General features: G+C 36.3%; 1 long non-coding RNA gene and 2 pseudogenes across 5 annotated transcripts in view; 2 read left to right on the top strand and 1 right to left on the bottom strand.

Moving 5' to 3' along the window:
• Positions 1-24635, bottom strand: part of LOC105477232 (uncharacterized) — a 392595-nt gene that overhangs the window by 87386 nt on the left and 280574 nt on the right. For 2 of the 5 annotated variants that reach the window (XR_011621267.1, XR_011621265.1), the window contains exon 5: positions 5141-9196. The exons of 2 other annotated variants lie outside the window; for them this stretch is intronic. This is a non-coding gene — a long non-coding RNA (uncharacterized lncRNA). Of the gene's footprint in view, positions 1-5140; positions 9197-9322; positions 10774-24635 lie in introns of those variants that run through there. One more of the 5 variants, XR_011621266.1, reaches the window with a different exon arrangement.
• On the top strand, positions 11950-13602 carry LOC105477226 (V-type proton ATPase catalytic subunit A pseudogene; annotated as a pseudogene).
• Positions 12562-13802, top strand: LOC139362407 (V-type proton ATPase catalytic subunit A pseudogene; annotated as a pseudogene).

Below are 24635 nucleotides of genomic sequence, written 5' to 3'. Positions count from 1 at the left end.
AACCACAAGATGGAAAAGACAACTAATATACGGACATAGTCCAGTTCCAGAAGACTTCTGGACTTCAAATTATGGAATAAAATCAGCATAAATTTACATAAAAAGAAATGAAATACCTACATGTTTTCATAACTCAACCAAATGCATGATAGAAGTGACTTGTTTTTATGGCAATTAACATGAGAAAGCAGGGAGTTTTTTGCTGAGAAGCAGATCAGTGTGAGTCAGTGGGATGGTCTTGTTACTTAAAGAAAACATAGGCTGCATTATTTAAAACATTCTCAATTTAACGGAAAAATGTTTCACAACTCTCTACACTCAGCAGGCCTCACCTGAAAAACAGTGTCCATCTCTATACCAGATTTTACTAGGGACACTGAAGAGTTGGATGCGGCATTTGGATAAATGTAACCAAAATGAAACCATCATCTCCTTCTTCATGCAACATGCTCTTCTCCTTGGTTTCTGGGATACCACTGTCTTCATAACCCTCATATTCCTCAGTGACTCCTCTTAGTCTCCTTTGGCTGCTGGTTGGCTTACAAAATCCATCCTCCATTTCTTCAACAGAAGTCAAGATTTAGCTGGGTATATGGCCACTAACGCCTCCCTACAGCTAGCTCTGGACCCATGATGCTCAGAAGAGATGTGTGCAACTTTCATGCTATTTTCTTAAAAGGAAACTCCTGGACCTCAACTCTCTCTTTCTCCTTCTGTAGATGAAAAGCCAATGAAGATCTGAGACAGTACAACCTAAGGAACGGTGGAATAACAGGATGGAGAACCTGGGTCCATGAATGCTCTCATGGAGCAGAGCTGCTTATCCATCTTGAAATATGTGGCATTCGCTTAGTGTTCAAGAACTTAGTGGCAAAACACACACACACTCTTATACACGCAGATTTTGAAGCTTGGAAAGTTGATAACCCTTGTTATGCTATGATAAAATACTCTATAAAACTGACATGAGCTAACTTGGGAAGGATATAACTTTGCCACAGAATCTATAGTATGGGGGCAAACCATTGGAAAGGGCCGGAATGTGTGTGTTGACAGTGCCTTGATATTTTTAATAAGATGCTATAAGACAGAGATGGATTGACAATTGACCAGTTTGCCGGCAGCTTTTTAATGGGAGATCCCGCATGCCTGCAGCCTATAATCTGTATTAACTAGGAGCAATTAACTTATTCCCCCGTAGAGCTGGAAAAGCCAACTACTTCTACTCCCCAAAGAGCAGAAAGTAAGTCTCCAGATTTAAAAGAAAAGAAGACTTCCCTTTTAACTCATTAAGTCCTCTAGGCCAGAAAATGTGACCTGGCTCAGTGGCAGACATAAGGTTAAATGTGTTGCTTCTTCTCTCAAACCCATAATTTCAAGTGGTGTCAAATTACCGCTGCTGTAATTTTACCCACAAACTTGATACTAACTCCGATTATGCCATGCTGTCTCCACTGCCTGATCCTTGTTCCAGTTACCATCATCTCTTGCCAAAAACATTAAAAGAGCTTTAAAACTGAATGTCCTCCATCGACACTTGCCATTCAGAGGTTGGCACCTCAGCCACAGTGACATTTTACGTAAGGTAAAATGTAATCATGGTTTATCTGTTTAAAAAAATCACAGCTCTTAAAGTGAGTGTATTAGAAAAAATCGCTAAAATCTTAAACAGTTTATGAGGTCCTGCAAGGTCCAGCCCCCAACCACCACCCCTCCTGCATACTTTTTAGTAAACTTATTTTTTGAATGGTTTCATATTTACAGGAAAATTGCAAAAACAGTACATAGCTTCCATCTACCCCACATTGAGTTACCCCTATTTTTAATAGTTTACATTGAGTATGGTACATTTGTTATAATTAATCAACTAATATTGATATAATATTAGCTAAAATTTATATTCTGATCTCCTTATTTTTTTTCCTAGTGTCTTCTTACTATTCCAGGATCCCATGCAGCCAACCACCATACCTTTGGTTGTCCATCTCTTAAGCTCCTGTTGACTATGACAGGTGCTCAGAAGTTCCTTGTTTCATGATCTTGACAGTTTTGAGGAGTACTGGTCGGATCTTTTGTAAACCATCTTTCCATTTGAATTTGTCTGATATTTTTTGTATGCTTAGTCTGGGGCTGTGGATTTTTAGAAAGACCACAGTGGGAAAATGCCATTTTCATCATATACTAGCAACATGATTGATCACTGTTGATGCTGACCTCGTTCACCTGATCCCAGTATTATTTTGTCCCAGTCTTCATCTCAAAATTCTGTTGTATACATTGCTCAGACTCACCACAATCCCTTCATAACATATTGCTCCCTCTCTCTGGAGCACTCACTTCTCCAGCCTCCATTTCCACATAATTAGCACCAAATCAGCCCTCTGATCTCTGTTCCTGTCTCTTTCTCAGCAAATACTTCTCAGAGGGCCCCAGTCCAAGTCAGGTTTATATTGTTTGTCTGGTTGGTTGCTTTTTTTGTCTTACACTTTCGTAGAATCATAGAATCATGTTTAGTGTACTTATTCGTTTGCCTTGGTTCAATCGTCATGTGATTACTTAATTCTGTTGCTGCCACTAAAGTATAAACACCATGTGAGCAAGAACTGTAGGAGATGTTATTGAAGCTGCAACGTGAACACAAAAAGAGCTTATGTTGTTTATACTGAAGATTTTTGACATTGGTAGTCAATTGAGTTTTGCGACTTGCCTCTTGACCCCAGTAACACTACCCCAGTGATACTAGCAATAGCTAGTGTCTGTAGCAGTGGCTGCCCTTGGACTTATGTCACCTGGAGCCACATCCTTTCAGATTCTTGCCTGCTGAACATGCTTTACCTCTCATTTCACACAAATACCTGGTGACTCTTGACTACCGCCATGTGATTCTTAGACTTCCGGGTCTAGAATCCTGCCATTCATACATGTGCAGAAGAATTGATACCCTATGAAGACTTGTTTGCTTATTTTTAGAAAAGAAAACGCTGAAAGGATAAGAGAGAAACTAACTAAAATTGTTACCTACAGCAGCTGAAGTAGAGAGAAATATAGTGAGAGATATAAAAATAAAGTGAGAATTTCTATGCATACTGTCATATATATATGTAGACTTTTGAACCATGTAAATCTTTTATACAAAACATACATTTAGATAAAGGAGCAAACTCCCAAATTGAAAGCAAATAAATCTAACTGTTCATGTACTCAAATCAGTAACATAACCATGCAAAAAAAAAAAATTATTTCAAGTGACTTTTGAGCACAATATTCTGGCTATACCTCCTAAGTGGGATGTAGTCTAAAGAGAAAAGTAGCAACTGGCAGAGCAATCTTAAACTTGATTTAGATACAATATTTTAGGTGTCGTAATTTAGAAACTATTTTATGCGTATTATAGAAAAATGCAATTAAATTAATGCTATTAGGTACCAAGACTTTCAGACACTCAGCATGAAGATTACATATAATCATATACATTATTTTTATATATATCTTCTAAAAGGTAAGAAAACCCTATATTACATTTGAAGTGTAACTATTCATAGAAATTCAACACACACACACACACACACACACACACACACACACACACACACCCCTATTCCATTGAAAAGTCACAGAAAGCCTGGCACAGTGGCTCATGCCTGTAATCCCAGCACTTTGGGAGGCCAAGGCAGGTGGATCACTTGGGATCAGGACTTCAAGACCAGCCTGGCCAATATGGTGAAACCCTGTCTCTACTAAAAATACAAAAATTAGCCGGGCGTAGTGGCACGTGCCTGTAATTTCGGCTACTCGGGAGACTGAGGCAGGAGACTCACTTGAACCCGGGAGGCGGAGGTTACAGTGAGCCGAGATCATGCCACCGCATTCCAGCCTGGGTGATAGAGTGAGACTCCATCTCAAAAAGAAAAAAAAAAAAAGAGAGAGAGAAATCACAGAAGTAATGACAGTCTTGTAGCAATGAGCATGCTAGCCCAAATCTTACTCCTGAGCTTCTTGGGACAATGGTTGACTTCAGACCTAAGACAAGAAAGTATAAGGTGAGCTCAAAATATTTTATTATGCTAGAAAGCAAAGCAAGGCTCAAAAACTAATGAAATATTGGTTGGATATGGTTTGGTATTTGGGGACAGTTGGAGAAACTTGAACATAGACTGGATATTATCGTTAATTTGCTGATGATACGATGCTTGTGTAGGAGAATGGTTTATTTTAAAGGAATATATGTTGAAAATATTCATTCAGGGATGAAATGTTGTGATACAGGTGACTTATTTCCAAATGGTTCAGAAAAAATGTATATATACATATAAATACAGACAAAGTAATATAGCAAAATATGTGTAATGACTGAATGTGAAATGAAGGTATATATGTGATCATTGTATTAGTCTTTCAACTTTTCAGTTTGTTTGGCATTTCTATATTTAAGAGTTGAAAAAATTATATCAATGCATATCAGATAGCACAAATAACAGGAAATCAAGCTTGTGTTTCCCCTAAGGTCCATTGTAGTCCTTTGATTCTAGAATCACAGAAAAGGAGATTGCGAATAGTGGTTACAGATAATAAAAGAAAAATGGAAGGATTAAAAATCAGCTTTCTATAAGCCAACATCATAACAGCTTGCTCATTAGATTAGTGTGATTACTTCTTTATTAGGCCTTATTTGAGCTGTCATCTGGTATCAATTAGGTCAGTTATAGTCTGTCAGGTCTACCGGAGGGAAATGGAGCAAGGTCCATCATGGTGAGGATGGCATAATTAAAGCAATGGAAATAATGGCTACTCTTCATTTAACCCTCATCCAATCAACCAAGCTCACATTGGCCTTCCACTCATGTTGAATGCTAAAGATGTGGAAGGAGAGAAAAAACACTTCCAAAACAGTTTTTAAAATCTTGTTTCAATTTAAAGTCAAATCAAATCAGGAGTTAGATGACACATTATAAAGAAAACATATTGAAATATTACTATAGGGACTTAAAAAAGTAAAAGGGCATAACCCATTTATAAATATGTTTCTTAATGATTTAATTCTATACTTATATGTGTACACATGTTATATATCATGTATTACATATGTATACACTGTTAATATTTTTCAACAAAAAGGAATAATAAAAGTGAACATCTCTGAATATTTTGCTAAAAGTGCAAAAATTTTGCATGGTAGTACAGAATTAAAAGAAGACCATTGATATGAATTGAATTCCGCATATACATCTCTTGATCCTTAAAGAATCTAAGCAAAATCCTGAGACCAAAATTGTGGCTATGTTGAAAATCTTTCCAAAGTAATTTGAAATCAGGTTGATTTTATTCAATTACACTTTAGTTGTAAACGTAACAGAAGAAGCAAAGAAGACATAGAAATTCAATTCAGTCTAGACATTAAAATATTAGAAAACAATGGAATTGAGGTTGGGATAATTACTCCGAGAGATTGAACTATGGTGAAATTTCACTTTTATACTCTTGATAGGTAATAAAGTATTTGGACTAATAGTTATCATATATGACATACGTGGGTTATCAATTTTAAAAACTCTTGGTTTTATTAGGTTTTTAGACCTAAATATACTTCAAAATTCACAAACCTTTAGTGACTCAGAAAGCTTTTTAGTATTTTACAGAGTTGTGTATGTAAAAATAGAACTAAATATGTAGTCACCATAGACTATGTTGTCTAAATTATTTTTCCAACCAAAAAAAAAAAAACTCGTAAGAACTTATTTGTCACTTCCTTCTTTCCTAAATAAGGTACAAAAATGGGGAATATGGAGGTGGGGAGCACATCACACACATGTTTAAGTTATGTTGTTAATTTTTATTACAAATTAATGATGTCTGGCTGAGTGAGGACACATGATATTGATCTGTATTCTCTAACCCCACTGCTGCCATGAAAGTAACTATCTTTGACAACTCAATCTTTCTGGGCCTCACTTATATCATTTATGAAATGAGGAGAGTATATATTACCAGATAATCCCTAAGTTACTACTCAGTTTTAAATTCTGCACCTTTTATAACTTTGTTACCTCCCTCTAAAGTCATTTACCTTAACAGGAAGGAAATAGGCAAGCATCAGAGAAGGAAAAGTAACATCAGATACTTCTACACATGTATTATTTCTTCCTTCCTTCTCTCTTCCTTCCCTCCCTTCATTTCTTCCTTTTCTCTCTTTTAAGATTTGGGGATTATTTCTTGTTTAACTGATAAAATTACCTAAAATGTAAGATACTATGGTAATTATAATATCCTGTCAAATGTTCTACATTGTCACAAAATTTGCAGGTCTTACTTCCCATATGAATTTTCTAAATCTTTTATCATCAACTGATATCAGCTACTGGCATAGTTGCACCACAGCATCTTAATTAGCTTAGCTCAAGTTTAATTTTGCTATGATAAAGCTATTCACTATAATAATTCATGTGCTTATATTTTTCCTTTGATCTTCCCAAAATTCTGATAAAATATTGCTTGAATCTTTACAATTCAAGAAGCTATTAGTGTTAGACACAAGATTAAAGATTGCATCTACGTCTGTTTTAAACCTTGATTTTTTGTTCATACAATCCTTTTTCTGTTGACTCTGCCAAGTAATAGTAGTAGAAGCAAGTTTTAATCCCAAGTTTTTGGAAAAAATGAGGTAGTCATCAACATTACCACCTAAAATCATGGCAAAGGTATCTGCTATCCCAGTCTCTGGCAGCTCTTTCATAGCTTTTCAACTAGATTTTGATAGGTAGTAGCTTTCCATTGCCTTCCAAATGAGCCTAGGAGGCCAGTTCACCAGGACTCCCTGCAGTTCTAACAGAACACAGACAAGTTGATCTGCATCCCAAAGCCTGCCACTAGGGCTATATGAAAATGCTGCCTCGCTAATAGAAACACAATATGCAAGATGCCAGTGCATCTCTGTGATTTACAATATGTCTAATGAGCAAACCCAATGAAGAGGTTTGTTGTCTACCATAAAACCAGATGGATGTAAGCAGTGATTAGAAGCAATTAACTCTGTTCAGCACTAAATAACTTTCCGTCATTAATGTACATTTTTCCACCTCATTAGAGGTACGGAGAGCATGAGGTAAGGTGCACTCAATTTGAATTTCAGATATGCATATGTTTGGAGGAAAAAAACCATAAATTTGTAAGGAAAACAGAATACATGTTAACAGAGGCCTTGTATTGAAGCCATTTTTATTCCATCAATACTGGCTTGGGCATGTACTCAATTTTACCAGCCATCCACCACTCCTTAGGTGAATAGGAAGCTCATGAAGTCAAGTTCTGGTAAGAAACACAAGAAGTGGACAATAAACTAGTGACAATGAAGGTAGACTTTCTTTTTATTTGCTGTCAATGTAATAATCTATTCTTTTAAATGATTAGTGATGCCATTTAAAGGAATAAATCTAGAAAATATAATATTGATTATTTAAGATACTTTTTGGGAATTTCAGCGTAAGACATCCAAAAATGTCACTCAGCCCTCCTCTACAAATATCAAGTATATACAACACCATTTCAGTCATTTGATGAATTTATTAAAGAAGAGAGTTTGGCTAACTGATAGCATTAATTAAAAAAATAAACTTTGACTCCACTCACCAAAAAAAAATCTTTCAAAATGTATTGACTTTTAAAAATAATGTAAGAGATGTTCTGGGTCACAGGCTTATAGTATAATATTGAATGAGTAAAGAAGATATACTATGATCTCATACAAACAAAAGCAAGCTCAGGAAAAATGTGCAAATAAATAAAGTATAATAGTATTAACAGATATTCTAGAAAATGGGACTCTGGATGGTTTTATTTTCTTCTTTATTACTGACATTTCCCAACTTTTCTATAGTATACAATTTTTTGTTCACTTATCTCCTACCTTGCTCCCCAAAGGACTGGATACAGCTTAGAAAGTAAAGTAATTGAGATAAAAAGTAAACATAATTGAGATAATATTTTTAAAATAAAAATTATTATTTGTGTTTATAAATTTTTATAAAGAAGTAATAGAACAGAGTGCTTAAGAGCATGTAATACATGTGTATTTATTCTCTTTGGATGATTATGAATCAGCAATAGTTATGGTTTAACAAAGTCAGTAATAGTCAATAATACAATTCTTCTAAAAATACATTTTAAAAATAATACTTAGAGCTAATGTGTATAATACTTATTCTTTGCCAGGTATTTTTCTAATTTGTACATATTCATTTATTTAATCCTCACTCAATAATTCTATGAGATAAGGACTACTGTTATCCTCATTTTATAGTTCCTGACTACTTGGACTACTTGTATTCAAGTCCCAGCTCTTGCACTCGCTAGCTGCATGAGCATTTTGAAGCAGATTTGCTGTTTACTGGTTATCGACTTGCCTAAATCCAGTAAAACAGAATATTCACACAGATGACAGGTTACATGCAGCAGGCAGTAAGCAACAATTGGGAGTCCATACCTGAAGGCTCAGGAAAGCTGCCTGGGGTGGATAGAGTCTTACTTGTTCATGCTCCACTTGTACCACAGCTGAGGAACCCCAGAAAACAGCCCAACCTGGGTTTTATACTCCAGGATAGCATAACTTGCTGGGATAAAGCATTAAGGGACATCCTCTTTTTAGGGGGCACTGGAATAGAGCCTTGGCTGTTCTGGCCAGTCTACTCTTTTCTCAGGATGTTGCATTCCCAGTATATTTTAGTTATTCTTAAGAACTTCCACTAAGGAAAGGGAGGGAACTGGGTTGGCCCGAGGCTACCCAGAGAACTATCCTGCAAACATAAACAAGTCATTCAATGTCTCTGTGCCTCAGTTTCTAGATCTGTAAAACGAGGCATATTAATCCTTATTTATAAGGATTATTAACTAAGTAAATATGTGTAAATTGGTGAGAACAATATTTAGAAAAGAGCAGGTACTATATACATTAGCCATTAGTATCACTTCAAAAATAATTTTTAGAAGAAAATTATCATGGACTTTGATGAACAATATGAGAAATTCATGATCAGCAAAAGGAAATAAATACGCTGTCTTAGTCTGTTGGTGCTGCTATAAAAGAATATAATAGACTGGGCAATTTATAATGAACAGATATTTATTTGGCTCACTGTTCTGGAGAGTAGGAAGTCTAAGATTGAGGAGGTGGCATCTGGCAAGGGCCTTCTTGCTGCGTCATCCCCTGGTGGAAGGCAGAAGTGCAAGAGAGCATGAGAAATAAGACAGGACTGAACTTGGCCTTTTGTGTGTGTGTGTGTGTGTGTGTGTGTATATATATATATATATATATATATATTTTTTTTTTTTTTTTAGATGGAGTCTCACTCTGTCACCCAGGCTGGAGTGCATTGGCACCATCTTGGCTCACTGCAAGCTCTACCTCCTGAGTTCATGCCATTCTCCTGCCTCAGCCTCCCAACTAGCTGGAACTACAGGTGCCCACCACCACGCCTGGCTAATTTTTTGTATTTTTAGTAGATACAGGGTTTCACTGTGTTAGCCAGGATGGTCTCAATCTCCTGACCTTGTGATCCGCCCACCTTGGCCTCCCAAAGTGCTGGGATTACAGGCATGAGCCACCACGCCCAACCCTGATCTTGGCCTTTTATAATAAACCCACTCCCACAGTAATGGCATTAATCCAGTCAGGAGGGGGGACCACTTATGGCCTAATCACCTCTTATTAGGCCCCACCTCCCAACACTGTTGCATTGGGGAATAAGTTTCTAATACATCCTTTTGCAAGGCCAGGGGGTGGTTCATTCAACCAATAGCAAACATATATATCAAATACTGTGAAAGATCCAACTAAATTCCATCATATTGGTCTCCAGTGCATTCATATTTGTTATCAAAATCAAGAGTCCTTAGTACTTCCTTTCAGTAGTAGAGGAATATTTCTATTTTATATGTTCGTGTATCACAATGTGTACTGAAAATCAAGCATTTTTTTGCAAGTCATCACCATAAAAAATACTCGTGATGGTGTGTTGGTAAATGTTCAGCAACTGGCTCATAGAGGGACATTTGGAACATTTGCCAATTTCTGTGTTGTGGTGGTGTAAATAACCCCACCATGGTTAATTTAAAGCTACCAATGATTTACCATCCAGAAGGCAAAATTCCTGAAAATGTAAGTCAGATAGTAAGAAACAGTACTAGCCAGCCCCAGGATATCAGTATTTATTAAGGGCCTACTGCATGTGCTACAAACTGGGCACTCCATAAATAAGTGGAAACATGAATGACTTGTGTTTCTAAAATGATGTCATTGGTGTTTCTGTGAAGGTGAGCAATTATAATGAATAGAGCTAGTTGTAAGCATAACCAAAACAACAAATGGAGAAGTAAAGGACATAAGGGATTCCATGTACTTGACCCTCATCTAGTTTAGAACCAGCTTGAAAAAGAAAATAAATAGCTGGATTTTGTTTAGAAAGATCAGCAGATAAATGATGTCTTCTCCCATATGATATTCTGGCATATAAACTATAAGATAATCAACTAAATTGAAACACACAAATAAATAAGAGTTTAACTATATTTTAATCATGTGAAGTTCATTTTATATGAGTCATATAAAATGTAAAACAAAAGCTTCCTATTCTTACCATATTATGCATAAATGGGATAGTTTATGCTGATAAAATTTCAAATATTAATTTTAGGAAAAGGGGTTTTTCCAAATCTGAATTTATAAAGTTTTGAAATGACAGACTACATGGTATCCTCAAGCCATGGCTCTGATTATCGGAATCCCTAAAGAAAAAAAAAAAAAAAGTTAACTACACATCACATCAACTGATGACTTTTACTGCTTATATTTCTGATCCACATGTACTTGCCTGCCTATACATATTAATGTTTCAGCATGTAGCAAAATAACTGAGTCCCCGAAGCTCTTAGTTCATTACTACTACTATCTGTCCCATGAATACAGTTGTCACCCAGTGCTTTTGGCAGTTGCTGAAGTTAATTTGTTAGCTTGATACTCCCATCCAACACGTTGCTCTTTCATTGTGATAATAATTAACCAGTATAAAATTTTTTATACCCTGGAATCAATGTAAAAGTAAGTGAGTGTCCAGTTTATGAGTACTGTATTTGGTGTTATGAAGAATAAAGAAAATGGTATATAATATGATCACTGTTCCAAGGAGTTTACAATCTAATTGTGGAGATAAGATTAAGCTTTATGGACAAAATGACACTATACAGTTATAATATAGTGGTCCTCCTTTACCCTTGGGGGATATGTTTTAAGACCACTAATGCATGCCTGAAACTGTGAAGAGTACTGAACCCTTTATATACTGTCTCTCTCTCTCTCTATATATATATATATATATATTATATATATATATATACCTATGATAAAGCTGAACTTATAAACTAGGCACAGTAAGAAATTAACAACAGTAGCTAATAATAAAATAAAACAATGATAATAATACATTGGATTATACATTATGTGACTATGAATTCTCTCTTTCCTCTCTCAAAATATTTTAATATTTTTGGATTACAGTTGACCATGAACTGAAACCATGTAAAGTGAAACTGTGGATAGGAGGAGACTACCGTGTTCAAGGAAGATTTAGCCTTTCATTAACCTCATCTTTGACAACCCACGAAGCAAACAAACAAGCAAAATCTTTGCAAGGCTTTGCAAAGGCTATGTACATGACAAGGCCTTTGCAAGAAAGGAAGCCTTGAGTGCTCACTTGGCAATTATTTCCTACTTTTATAACATCCCAACAAACTAGGCTACGTAATTCAAGCCAACAACGGATTTCGAAGTATCAAAATAGACCTTGGGAGAAATAATGGCCCACAGTAAAAGGAAAAGAAATACTTTAATAATAGGGAAAATAGAGCCTCTCGGTCCTCGGTCGGTACGGTCTCTGCACCTCGCGCCCCAGCAGGTAAACTAACATGGATTTTTCCAAGCTACCCAAAATACTCGATGAAGATAAAGAAAGCACATTTGGTTATGTGCATGGGGTCTCAGGACCTGTGGTTACAGCCTGTGACATGGCGGGTGCAGCCATGTATGAGCTGGTGAGAGTGGGCCACAGCGAGTTGGTTGGAGAGATTATTCGATTGGAGGGTGACATGGCTACTATTCAGGTGTATGAAGAAACTTCTGGTGTTTCTGTTGGAGATCCTGTACTTCGCACTGGTAAACCCCTCTCTGTAGAGCTTGGTCCTGGCATTATGGGAGCCATTTTTGATGGTATTCAAAGACCTTTGTCGGATATCAGCAGTCAGACCCAAAGCATCTACATCCCCAGAGGAGTAAACGTGTCTGCTCTTAGCAGAGATATCAAATGGGACTTTACACCTTGCAAAAACCTACGGGTTGGTAGTCATATCACTGGCGGAGACATTTATGGAATTGTCAATGAGAACTCGCTTATCAAACACAAAATCATGTTACCCCCATGAAACAGAGGAACTGTAACTTATATTGCTCCACCTGGGAATTATGATACCTCTGATGTTGTCTTGGAGCTTGAATTTGAAGGTGTAAAGGAAAAGTTCACCATGGTGCAAGTATGGCCTGTACGTCAAGTTCGACCTGTCACTGAGAAGCTGCCAGCCAATCATCCTCTGTTGACTGGCCAGAGAGTCCTTGATGCCCTTTTTCCGTGTGTCCAGGGAGGAACTACTGCTATCCCGGGAGCCTTTGGCTGTGGAAAGACAGTGATATCACAGTCTCTATCCAAGTATTCTAACAGTGATGTAATCATCTATGTAGGATGTGGTGAAAGAGGAAATGAGATGTCTGAAGTCCTCCGGGACTTCCCAGAGCTCACAATGGAGGTTGATGGTAAGGTAGAGTCAATTATGAAGAGGACAGCTTTGGTAGCCAATACCTCCAATATGCCTGTTGCTGCTAGAGAAGCCTCTATTATACTGGAATCACACTGTCCGAGTACTTCCGTGACATGGGCTATCATGTCAGTATGATGGCTGACTCTACCTCTAGATGGGCTGAGGCCCTTAGAGAAATCCCTGGTCATTTAGCTGAAATGCCTGCAGATAGTGGATATCCAGCCTATCTTGGTGCCCGTCTGGCCTCTTTTTATGAATGAGCAGGCAGGGTGAAATGTCTTGGAAATCCTGAAAGAGAAGGGAGTGTCAGCATTGTAGGAGCAGTTTCTCCACCTGGTGGTGATTTTTCTGATCCAGTTACATCTGCCACTCTTGGTATCGTTCAGGTGTTCTGGGGCTTAGATAAGAAACTAGCTCAGCGTAAGCATTTCCCCTCTGTCAATTGGCTCATCAGCTACAGCAAGTATATGCGTGCCTTGGATGAATACTATGACAAACACTTCACAGAGTTCGTTCCTCTGAGGACCAAAGCTAAGGAAATTCTGCAGGAAGAAGAAGACCTGGCAGAAATTGTACAGCTTGTCGGAAAGGCTTCTTTGGCAGAAACAGATAAAATCACTCTGGAGGTAGCAAAACTTATCAAAGATGATTTCCTACAACAAAATGGATATACTCCTTATGACAGGTTCTGCCCATTCTACAAGACAGTAGGGATGCTGTCCAACATGATTGCATTTTACGATATGGCTCGTAGAGCTGTTGAAACCACTGCCCAGAGTGACAATAAAATCACATGGTCCATTATTCGTGAACACATGGGAGACATCCTCTATAAACTTTCCTCCATGAAATTCAAGGATCCACTGAAAGATGGTGAGGCAAAGATCAAGAGCGACTATGCACAACTTCTTGAAGATATGCAGAATGCATTCCGTAGCCTTGAAGATTAGAAGCCTTGAAGATTAGAACTGTGATTTCCTTTTCCTCAACAAGCTCCTATGTGTATATTTTCCTGAATTTCTCATCTCAAACCCTTTGCTTCTTTATTGTGCAGCTTTGAGACTAGTGCCTATGTGTGTTATTTGTTTCCCTGTTTTTCTGGTAGGTCTTATATAAAACTAACATTCCTTTGTTCTAGTGTTGTGAAGGGCCTCCCTCTTCCTCTATCTGAAGTGGTGAATGTAGTAAATATATATTATGGTTACACTACTGTAAACTTGTATGTAGGGTGATGACCCTCTTTGTCCTAGGTGTGCCCTTATCTCTATTAAATTGTAAACAGGACTACTGCATGTACTCTCTTTGCAGTGAATTTGGAATGGAAGGCCAGGTTTCTATAACTTTTGAACAGGTACTTTGTGAAATGACTCAATATCTATTGTGGTAAGCTCATTGGCAGCTTAGCATTTTGCAGAGGAATTGCTTTGCAGGAAATATTTAATTTTCAAAAAACATAATGATTAATGTTCCAATTATGCATCGCTTCCCCCACTATAAATCAGGAATATTTGTGAGAAACTATTGGGAACTATGCTCTTTTTATTTTTTATTTATTTTATTTTTTTTGAGACAGAGTTTCACTCTTGTTGCCCAGGCTGGGGTGCAATGGCACGATCTTGGCTCACTGCAACCTCAGCCTCCCGGGTTCAAGCGATTCTCCTGCCTCAGCCTCCCTGGTAGCTGGGATTATACAGGCATGCTTCACCATGCCCAGCTAATTTTGTATTTTTAGTAGAAACGGGGTTTCACCATATTGGTCAGGCTGGTCTCGAACTCCCAACCTCAGGTGATCCGCCCGCCTCGGCCTCCCAAAGTGCTGGGATTACAGGCATAAGCTACCACGCCCGGCCGGGGACTATACTCTTTTTAAAATAGACATTTGTGGGGCTCACACAATATATGAAACAGTACCCTCTAAAAAAGAGAAGAAAAGAATCAGGCGGTCAAACTTAGAGCAACATTGTCTTATTAAAGCATAGTTTATTTCACTAGAAAAAATTTAGTATCAAGGACTATTATATACTTCATTACTAGAAGTTCTTTTTAAAATTACATTTAAAACAATCACTGAAAACTTGATCCACATCACACCTTCTTTATTTTCCTTAAACATCTTGGAAGCCTAAGCTTCTGAGAATCATGTGGCAAGTGTGATGGGCAGTAAAATAGCAGAGATTTTAGTAGCAATTAAAGGCTGTTTGCACCTTTAAGGACCAGCTGGGCTATAGTGATTCCTGGGGCCAGAGTGGCATTATGTTTTTACGAAATAATGACGTGTCACATGTTTGCATGTTTGTTTGCTTGTTGAATTTTTGAACAGCCAGTTAACCAATCACAGAAAATATTACTTTCTTTCATATGGTTTTTGGTTCACTGGCTTAAGAGGTTTCTCAGACTATCTATGGCCACAGCAGCATACCAGTTTCCATCCTAATAGGAATGAAATTAATTTTGTATCTACTGATAACAGAATCTGTATCACATGAAAAAAAAAAAGATCATTTTATCCATCTTTTAAGTATATGTTTAAAATAATTTATGTGTCTGCATATTGCAGAACAGCTCTGAGAGCAACAGTTTCCCATTAACTCTTTCTGACCAGTAGTGCTGGCACCATTGCTTCCTCTTTGGGTAGAGGAAAGGGTGTGTGAACATGGCTAACAATCTCAAATACCCAAATTGTGATAGCATAAATGAAGTATTTATTTTATGCCTCAGTATATTATTATTTAATTTTTTAGGTAATGCCTATATGTTGATCTATTAAGGAAAGAAGCAATCAGTAGAGAATTCAGGATAGTTTTGTTTAAATTCTTGCAGATTACATGTTTTTACAGTGGCCTGCTATTGAGGAAAGGTTTTCTTCCATACAACTTGTTTTAACCTTTGAGAACATTGACAGAAATTATGCAATGGTTTGTTGAGATGCGGACTTAATGGTGCTGTTTAATCAGTTTGCTTCCAAAGTGGCCTACCCAAGAGGCCCTAAGACTAGTAGAAATTAAAAGGATTTCAAAAACTTTCTATTCCTTTCTTAAACCTACCAGCAAGCTAGGATTGTGATAGCAATGAATGGTATGATGAAGAAAGTTTGACCAAATTTGTTTTTTTGTTGTTGTTTTGAATTTGAAATCATTCTTATTCCCTTTAAGAATGTTTATGTATGAGTGTGAAGATGCTAGCGAACCTACGCTCAGAGATTCATCATAAGTCTCTCTTCACCTGTTACAGAATTTCAGATTGGTCATTGATAGTATGTATTTCTTTAGTAAGAATGTGTTAAAATTACAATGATCTTTTAAAAAGATGATGCGGTTCTATATTTATTGTGCTGTGTCTGGTCCTAAGTGGAGCCAGTTAAACAAGTTTCCTATGTATTTTTCCAGTGTTAAATCTCACACATTGTACTTCAAAAATTTCCTTCCATCCTGAATAACGAATAGAAGAGGCCATATATATTGCCTCTTTATCCTTGAGATTTCACTATGTTTATGTTAAAAGTTGTGTATAATTGTTAAAATCTGTGAAAGAATAAAAAGTGGATTTAAATTAAAAAAAAAAAAAAATAATAATAATAATAATAGGGAAAATAGTCCTATATATTTTAATGAAGCATTTCAAAGAGCACTACATTTGACTAATAAAAATTATTGTTCATAATGTTGACCCTGAATCATCAGGAAACTGTGAAATTAGAATAATCTGTTTTAAATGGCAAGGAGGCATGTAACATGTCTTTTGAAAATGTTTCATTCAAAACAGCTAAGTTGTAGTGCTTATGACAGGGTATCTGCTATTCAGAATTTCTTATGCTCCCTGTGTTTAACATAGCAAAGGTTTCACTGTATATTTTTGTTCTAGAAAATTCCAGGGAGACACCTGGCATTGGCAGAATCTTTTTAAGCTTATGAGAAGAGCCCTGAGTCAGAAAAGTTGACATGTCTTTCTAGACTATCTTCCAAGATGAGATGTTTATAAACTCACAACTTTGGGGAAGTTTACCAAATGGTGATAAGAAGATGGTCAATTCTAGACCCATTAAAATGGATGACGTTCTAAGGAATTTACCTTGGTTCTTCTGTTTTTCTGCAAAGTGAGCCATTCAGGCATTGCATCTTCTGAAATTTCCTCGCCTCTTTCAGGGAAGCATATTGGGACAGAGCTTGCCAGCTGTCTGCTCCCTTTGCCTTCTGCTGCCATTATCCTGAGGTACCGCCCCACCTTCTGGCCCTCCAGCTTGTGGGGGGGTGGGGAATAGGGAGGAGAACAGAACTCTCCCTGCCTCTGACATGCATAACACAATGAAAAGAGCAGAAGGAATGTATATCTATACATATATTTGTCTCTGTCTACATATAGACATACATAGACTGATAGTACGAGTGTGTGCATGTATATGCATGTGAATCCACATGCCCAATGCCAGAATATCTCTATATGTATATATACACGGTATATATTCCATATGCTCTTTCTTTCTGCAGCACACATATGCAGCTGGGAATAACTACTGTGAAAAAAAATTACATACTCACCAAAGACAAATTATGAAGCAGAAACAAGAATATATGGAATGTAGCTATTATAAATTCTTCTCATCTGCTGCCTGCCTTTATTAGAACATGCTCATGTAGCTTAAGAAAATATCTAGCGTTTTATATTGCATGCATATAAAACCTCCTCTTTTCCCTCAGTCTCATGTTTTACACAAGCTCAGCCAGTCACTTAAGCTGGTTCTGGACTGACAACTAATGTAATCAAAAGGTTTAAAGAAACATAATAAATACTTAATGCTGAATTAGAATGGTTATATAGATTACTGGGCAAAAAAAGCACTGTACAGTTTGAGCAAATAAAAAGATGACAGGATTCCATAATAGACAAATGTGTGTAATGACTACTATGTGCAAGTCACTGCACAAAACACCCGGGCATCTACTGTGTCGTTTAATCCTCACCTGCCCCTATGCGGTTATTACCATTACTCTCGCCATTTTACAGATTAAAAAAAGCGGGGTTTAGAGAGACTAAATAACTGACCTATTGGGCCGGGATCTGGCTACAGTATGTCTGCCTCCAGAGCCTTTCTTCTTAAACACCATCTTATGCTGCCGCTCACCCAGGGTATATTAAGACATCTAACATATATAGAAGCATGTGCTGTGCATATAGGAATATAAAAGCATATGATACTAGTCTAGGTGGTGGAAGCTAACCCTTCCTTTTAAATTTGTGTTTTTTCATTCCTTTACCATAAGTAGTTGATAAATTTCATGATGCACAATTTTGTAAGGTCCTCTGAGCAGGCTACGCCATGGTCAGGCCATTATGACCCCTGTGACCCACACGTACACATCCAGAAGGTCTCCTGGAGCCAGAAAGTCTGGGACAACAGGAAAACTACTAAGGAAGAAAGAACAGCTAGTTCCTGTCTTAGCTGATTAGCCAACTTTGCAACATTCTACCATTGTAACATGCTCTTCCCTAACTGATCAATCGACCTCGCAACACTGTGCCCTGTGACCCCTCCCACCTTGTGATAATGTACCTTGTGACATTCTTCCCCTGCCCGCAATAAATGGCCCCTAACTGTAACTTTCCACTGCTTAGCCCTAACCTATAAAACTAGCTCCAATCCCACCACCCTCCACTGACTCCCTTTTCAGACTCAGCCGGCTTGCAGTCGAGTGAATAAACAGTCTTGTTGCTCACACTTAGCCTGTTCAGGTTGTCTCTTCAATCAGACGCACGCATAACAAATTTAATCAGTGGTTTTTTTTTTTTTTTTTTTTTAGAACAAGTCTTGTTCTGTTCCCCAGTCTGGAGTGAAGCAGCGTGATCTCAGCTAACTGCAATGTCCCCCTTCCAGGTTCAAGGGATTCTCTTACTTCAGCCTCCCTAGTAGCTGCAATTACAGGTGTGTGCCACCACGCCTGGCTAATTTTTGTATTTTTAGTAGAGATGAAGTTATGCCATGTTTGCCAGGCCTGTCTCCAACTCCTGGCCTCAAGCAATCTGCCCACCTCCATCTCTGAAACTATCCGGATTATACATGTGAGCCACGACGCCCAGCCCTGACCAATGTAATCTAAACTGGGTTATTGAGGGTTCAGTTACAATGAATCTGATGTAATTTTTAACTCAAATTTTAAAATAACTAGAAGTGTGCAACTTAAATAAGCATTAAAATTGTAAAAACAATTCCTTTTTTTCCTACTTATATATTAACTCTTATTATAAAAATTTATCAGGATAATAGTGGCTTACTGACTCAGAGTGACAACAATAAGCTGAATACTTTCCCCGCATTTGCAATGGTCCCTCTGGGGAGTTGGGTTGGGTGTTCAGTGGATGTATTAACTATTTTGGGCCACCACAATACACTGAATAGCCTTTAATGGCCTGAAAATACAGGTGATTAAGCATTCATAGGCCAAGTGACAAATGGCAGCAATCCCAAACCATTTCTCAATGGAGACTTCTTGTTTAGGAATTTATAAGGAAGTAATCACTTAGTAAGATCTATCACCCACTTCAAATGCTTCAATTATTCATCTCACTAACACATTGAGCTTAATTCTCCTCGGTGTCTAAATTGCTTCCTGATATTAATTTAAGGGCTTGAGGAGTGATCCTAACTCATTTAGGCCACTTGCTGCTGTTAAGACTTGTGAAATGTATTTCAGGATATGATGCAATTCAGCTGACATTTTCAAAAATTGTTCAGCCCACAAACTTCTCACTAGCCTGTCCATTTACAAAGTTCAGGCAGTTAAGACAGTAAGTTTAGTACATAATCCCTGCAACTATATAAAATACATTATTATTAGAAAAAAATTATGCAAGCCTGAAAATTGTGTTCCAGAAGCAAAGGGCAGTTTTGGTTTTTTGGGTTTTTTTTTTTTTTGGCAGTTAGATAATTTTTTGAGATCACTTTCAATCTCCTAATCTCCACATTTGGGGGGAATTTTTTGATTTTATTTTATTTATTTTTATTTTCTTTGGATTTTATTTTTAAAATCCAAATTATTAGTTTTAGCTGGAATTCCTTCATTTTTTTTAAACTTATAATCTGAATTTCCATAAAGAGGTATTATCCTATTTAGCCAAAATATTCATACATGGAATATGTATAACCCTATGCAAATGTATTACTTTAAATATAAAATATTAAGTTAATAAAGCAATGAATATTAGGTTAGGAACAAAATTGAGTTTGGAAAAAAATCTAGAACTACTTCCTGGACTTAATCTCTCCTTTTATAGATGCAGAGTAATCATCTGTGCAAGAATAAATTTAGCTTAGAGGCTTTTCTTTCATATGTGGGCTAAAGCCCACCCTTTGTCCAATAGAAGTGAAAAGCATGTATATCTATTTCAATCAGAAATGCAAAATATCTGTACTGGAAGTCCTTTATAGAAAATATAACCTTGAACTTTCAAATAATCATGGTACTTTATAACTATGTTGCACCCTAGCAGCTAAGTCTTATGGTAGGTTCTCATTAAGTATTATCACGTATTATTAAAAAAACAAACAAACAAACAAACAAAACTTGTTAAGAGTGTTAATATTATTATATTATTTTTCAGATTAGAACACTGAGGCTTATAGAGTTTAAATGCCTTTCTGGAAATGATTTAGCTAGAAAGAGGCCAAGTGAGGAAAAAACCAGGCCGCTTGATTCCAAAGTTGGAGCCCTTGCAATATTCTGTTCCTCCTGTCCAGTTCTTACTGAAAGGCAAGTTTTGCGAAAATGCACTTATTTAAAACTATCTGGAAGTCAGGTAGCTCTTCTATTTCTGTAAATATTCTGTTTCAACTTTATTTATATGTCATGCTTAAAAACCATAATTTGATCTTTGTACAACTGCTTTAAAAGGAATTATCCTTCAATGTTTGATGCTCACCTACACTGAGGATCATATTACAACTGGCATATAAAATTCATAATATAGAGAAGATGTTGAAGATATCATCCACCCCATAAAAAGACAGTCCTCCTTTTTTGTTTTTTTAAATGAAGAACAATGTTCTTTTTCTTTATAAAACAATATGTCATGGAAGAAAATTAGAAGACAGTAGGAAAAATGAATGTTAAAAGCACTCATAATCCCAACATTCAGCGGTCACTAATGACAACCCTTTGAAGTGTAACTTTCTTGATTAGTTGAGTATGCTAACATATTAAAGAGCATGTTAGGTGTATTAGTCTGCTTGGGCTGCCATAACAAAATTTCACTTAAACAACAGAAATTTATTTTCTCATAGCTCCGAAGACTAGAAGTCCAAGATCATCATGCCAGCAGAGTTGGTTTCTTGTGAAGCCTCTCTTCCTGGCCTGAAGATGTTGACTTCTTGCTGTTTGCAATCATCCAGGAAATGCAAAAACAAAAATAGATGTTGGCACAAATGCAGTGAAAACGGAGAACTTAAACATTGTTGGTGGGAATGTAAATTAGTACAACCTCAATGGAAAACAATGTGGAGATTTCCCAAAGAACTAAAAGTAGACCTACCATTCGATCCAGCAAACCCACTACTGGGTATTGACTTAAAGGAAAATAAATCACCTATATCAAAAATACAACCTCACTTATATATTTATTGCAGCACATTTCACAATTATAAAGGTGAATCAACCTATGTTCCCATCAACTGTTAAGTGGATAAAGAAAATGTGGTATGTATATATAACACAGATGAAAGAAATCATATATATGTAATTTCTTTATATACATACACACACACACCATGGAATAATATGTGTGTGTGTGTGTGTGTGTACACACCATGGAATATTAGCCATAAAAAGGAACAAAACAATGTTTTTTGCAGCAAGTCGGATGGAACTGGAGGCCATTATCCTAAATGAAGTAACTCAGGATGAAAAATCAAATACCGCATGTTCTTACTTATAAGTAGGAGCTAAGCTATGGGTATGCAAAGGCATACAGAATGGTATAATGGACACTGGAGACTCAGAAAGGGAGTGGGTGGGAGGAGGGTAAGGGACTAAAAATGAACTACTATGTACAGTGTGCACTTTTGGGTGACAGGTACACTAAAAGCCCAGACTTCACCACTAAACAATTTATCTGTGTAACCCAAAACCACTTATACACCTAAATTTATTGAAATAAAAGTAGAAGGTGAGAAGGAAGGGAGGTAGGGAGGAAGGGAGGGAGGGAGGGACGGAGGGACGGAGGAAGGAAGGAAGGAAGGAAGGAAGGAAGGAAGGAAGGAAGGAAGGAAGGAAGGAAGGAAGGAAGGAAAAAAGAGGGAAAGGAGGGAAGTTCAGACATTCAACTTATGAATTTTGTGGGCACACAATTCAGTCTGTACATTAGGTATAGAATAATATTTCATATACTGTGTTGTAACCTGATTTTTCTCTAACCATAATATTGTGTATATCTTGTCCTGACAAGAAATATTATCCATAGTTTTATTGTTATACTGATAATATGTGATGTACCATAATTTATTCAAATAAAACCTTCATTGTTGTGTAAATACATCTGAATTTTCCTTAGTGTAAACAACACTGTCATGAGCTTTTTTGCAGCTACCAAATATTTGTTTGTATCTTGGATTATTTCCTGATATCATATTTCTAGTAGAAGAATTGCCAAGTCATATAGTAAGCAGGCTATTAAGACTTTTTATATACATTGTCAAAACACCTTTCAGAAAAGTTCTATCAGTTTACATACTCAGTAGCAGTGCTTGAGACTGCAAGTTTCCCGAATCCTCACAAAAATGAATATTATTTTAATTTACGCCCATTTAATATGCAAACATTTTCCATTTGATGTTCCAATTTGCACTTCTATTTCTAATGATAAAAGAGTTTTCTAATTTTTTTAGTCATTTGTATTTTCTCTTTTGAGGATTGCCTGTTCATATCCCTTGTCTCTTTTTCTATTAAAAGGTTCACTTTTTTGTCATTGAAATATGTGAGAACTATTAACTCTTTGAGTGTCACATCTATTTCAAACATATTTTCAGTTTACTTGCTTTTTATTGTATATAAAATGTTTTCTGATATTTTTAATATTTTTGAAGAACTTGTCTACTGAACTTTTTCACTATGATGTCTGCCCCTGTGGTTATACATAGAAGAAGTGCCATAGTTAGTGTTCTCTTAAAAAAAAAAAAAAAAAAAAAAAAAACAGGGAAAAGCTTTTGCTTAGATCTCAGTGTCAGAAATAGTGTGCTTCTCCAGAACAATGGTGTGTTTTTGTCTTACAAACACTGTGCATCTTATAATTGATTTTCTTTCTTTCTTTCGTCTGACTACAAGTAGAAACAAATTTATAACCTACCTCCAACAACTACATAAAACATGTAGTGTGGGTACTTCTGTAGGATAATACAAAGGATTATTTTCTTACATTTATTTCCACTCATCAAAGTTTCCTTAACTATTTACAATACTTTCCTAATGTGTGTGCATGTGTGCATGCAGGTGCATGTATGTGTTGCAAGATGCTTCAAATGCCTTCGGAGTTCAGAATACATTCATTTGACTACCCTTAATGGATTCAAAATTTCATTATTTGATCAAAGATATTAAATAAAAGGAAATCAACTGAAGTTTGAAGCCTTTTTTTTGAGACTTGGATATTTTTCCATGGTTTATAAACTGGTTTGAAGATAATTCTGCAAGCAAAGCTTTATAAATGAAAACACATCATTAGAAGAAATACTTAGAAACTCCAGAAAAAAATTAAGCACAAAAGTTTTAATTATGGCTTTACATATATGTTTGAAATCAGCATTATGCTTTCACAGATCAACTTGTAGCCATACATTTGGCTTCTAATACCCACATGCAATGTTTTCAACATACCTACATTCTATATGCATAGCAATTCACAGTACTTAAATAGAAAGATTGTAGGTTTACCTCACTAATAAGACTACATTAAAGAGTGTACCAAATGATTGTATGGCTCTAATAAAAAATCTGAATAGCCATAGAAATGAACTTTAGCTTTCAACTGTTTTAAGTGCAACAATGCAACAGAAATACATAACAATTCTAAATCTGTTAGAAAGATTCCTATATATTAACAATCAGGTCAGGTTCAGTTACTTGGTGGTTCACATATCCTGAATAATTACACAGATATATATTTATATATTATAGAATATATATATTATATAGATATATAAAACTATATATATGGATGTGTGTGTGTGTGTGTGTGTGTGTGTGTGTGTGTGTGTGTGTAAGTTTACATTATGGCCAATGAAAAGACTTTCAGAAAATGAACTCCACTTTATGTTCATAAAATCAAAGACCTTAGGTCCAGTTGAGAAAAACACTATAAACTCAGGGAAGGGTAAACAACGCCTACACGTCTCAGGACTCATCTATTTTAAAATATAATGAGGACAACAGTATTAGAAAGAACACTGCATAACATAATGTCCTACAGATTCATCCACATTGCAAATGACAGAATTTTATTCTCCTTTATAGATGGATAGTATTACATTGTATACATACATACCACATTTTCTTTATCCATTCATTCATAGAAAATAAGCCAGGCATAGAAACACAAACATTGCATGATCTGACTCATACACAGAGTCTAAAAAGGTTGATCTCATAGAAGTAGAGAGTAGAATGGTGGTTACCAGAGGCTGGGAAGGATAGAAGTAAGGGAAGGAGTAGGAGAGGATTTTGAATGTTATTACCACAAATAAATGATAAATGTTTAAAATGATGGATATGCTAATTACCCTGATTTTATTATTATATAATGTA

This window comes from Macaca nemestrina, chromosome 3 (genome assembly GCF_043159975.1).
Source record: "Macaca nemestrina isolate mMacNem1 chromosome 3, mMacNem.hap1, whole genome shotgun sequence".
Taxonomy (NCBI): domain Eukaryota; kingdom Metazoa; phylum Chordata; class Mammalia; order Primates; family Cercopithecidae; genus Macaca; species Macaca nemestrina.
This window is presented reverse-complemented; position numbering and strand designations above follow the sequence as displayed.